Below are 1860 nucleotides of genomic sequence, written 5' to 3'. Positions count from 1 at the left end.
TCTAGCTCAAAATATTGCAAATCCAAGCCAGAGGATGTCAGGAGAGTGCCCTATGAAAGAAAGATGGGTATGTTTTGAACAAGAAAGTGAAACAAACTTAGAGGATACATTCAAAGAGAATGAAATGCAATTGAAAAGACAAAGGGATAGAGAGGGACAAATATATGGTAAGAATCTTTTCATTGATATGGTGGAAAAGATTTCAAAAGAATTTAATTTGACTGATTGTTGGGGGGGACACACTTAAGTGAGATTTGGCCATGGGATGGTATCAGTTTAGGTTCCCTAGACATTTTAAAATGGATTACTGTTGCCGCCGCTTGGGGCGTGGTGTCCCGGGTCGAGGACGGTTCAGTGGCGGCGCCTCTGCCACACGGGCCAAGCACATGCATACACCAATGTGGTGGACAGTAACTGGCCTTTATTAATGGATAGGGAGGGTCTTTTATAACAGAGGGTAACGGTCAGTTAACAGTAAAAGGGGAGGGGTTCCACCTAAGCGTAACATCGCGATAGCTTGAGACCTTGCGATATCTTGAGACCTCGCGATATCTCCCCATATATTATGTCAAGACAAAGCATGGTAGCTCCCAAAAGAAGGGAAGGAGAGTGGAAGTTAAATCAACAATAATAGGGGAAGAGTGTTTATCAAGAAAAGGGAAAATGTATACTATCGAAATAGGAGAAACGCCACGTAAAAGATATCTAGCAGCAAATGACACACACACCAGGTGGATCCCAGAAACCCCCCATTCATATTTGGTCGATAGAAAAAAACTGAAAGAAGATGTGTATACAGTGAAAAAGAAAAAATGTTTGAATACTTAGGAGATTATTTTAACCCATTCTGGACAATAGAAACCATATCCAAATATTGGAAACATACAACAAAACAAGATTCTAATTTCTGGGATGCACCTAAAAATTTATTTTGGATCTGTGGTAACAGGGCGTATGTGAAGTTTAATGGGAGGGTGGACTAGAGTTACACAATTGGAGCAATAAAAACATCCTTTTTCTTACTGCCTAAGGATGCGAAATCAAACTTGGGAGTCCCAGTACATGATGATCTGGCCAGAAAGAAAAGGAATTTATTTGGTGGAACGCAAAATTGGAACAATGAAATTTGGACCCCACAAAAGATTATTGATACTTATGGCCCAGATACTTGGGTACAGGATACAAGATGGATCCTGGGGGTACAGAAGCTCAGTATATATGCTCAATTGAATCATCCATTTACAAACAGTACTTGAAATAATGTCCAATCAAACAACTCTGATTGATTGATCTCTTAAACCAGCAGTGACAACAAACACGATCAGTAATTTATCAGATCCAATTGGCAGTGGACTACCTCCTTGCAGAGGAAGGAAGGATCTACGGCAAATTTAATACTTCAGAATGCTGCCTAGAGATTGATGACCAACGTCATGTAACTAAAAACATTACTCAAAATATTAGAAAATTAACCTATGTTGGAACACAAAAATGGACCCCCTTGTTTGGAGAATCCAATTGGTGGGACAACTTGTTCACCTGGAAAATGGTAATGGAAGTCATCGTAATGGTAATGGAATGGTAAATGGTGGAAGAAATTAGCCTTCTTTGTGGTGTGTCCACTAGCAAGTGTAATATTCCTACCACGTGCAATACCATGTCAAGTCCAGATAGTAACCAGCTCTTCATCCAAAGAAGTGCCAGCCAGGGGAGCAGTGGGCACAGCAGCAAGTGACAGCCAGTCCACATGGCTGGGGTCACTGAAATGCCAAGAAGGTGGCACTGCTCCTGTGGGGTGAGTGCCCTGGGCATGGGCCTGATGCCCATGGCAGGGATGGGCCCTGATGAGGCAGAGAGGAG

The sequence above is a fragment of the Agelaius tricolor genome, unplaced genomic scaffold, assembly GCF_023055355.1.
Source record: "Agelaius tricolor isolate 1412-34295 unplaced genomic scaffold, bAgeTri1.0.p SCAF_52, whole genome shotgun sequence".
Classification (NCBI taxonomy): Eukaryota; Metazoa; Chordata; class Aves; order Passeriformes; family Icteridae; genus Agelaius; species Agelaius tricolor.
Note: the sequence above shows the minus strand (reverse complement) of the source record.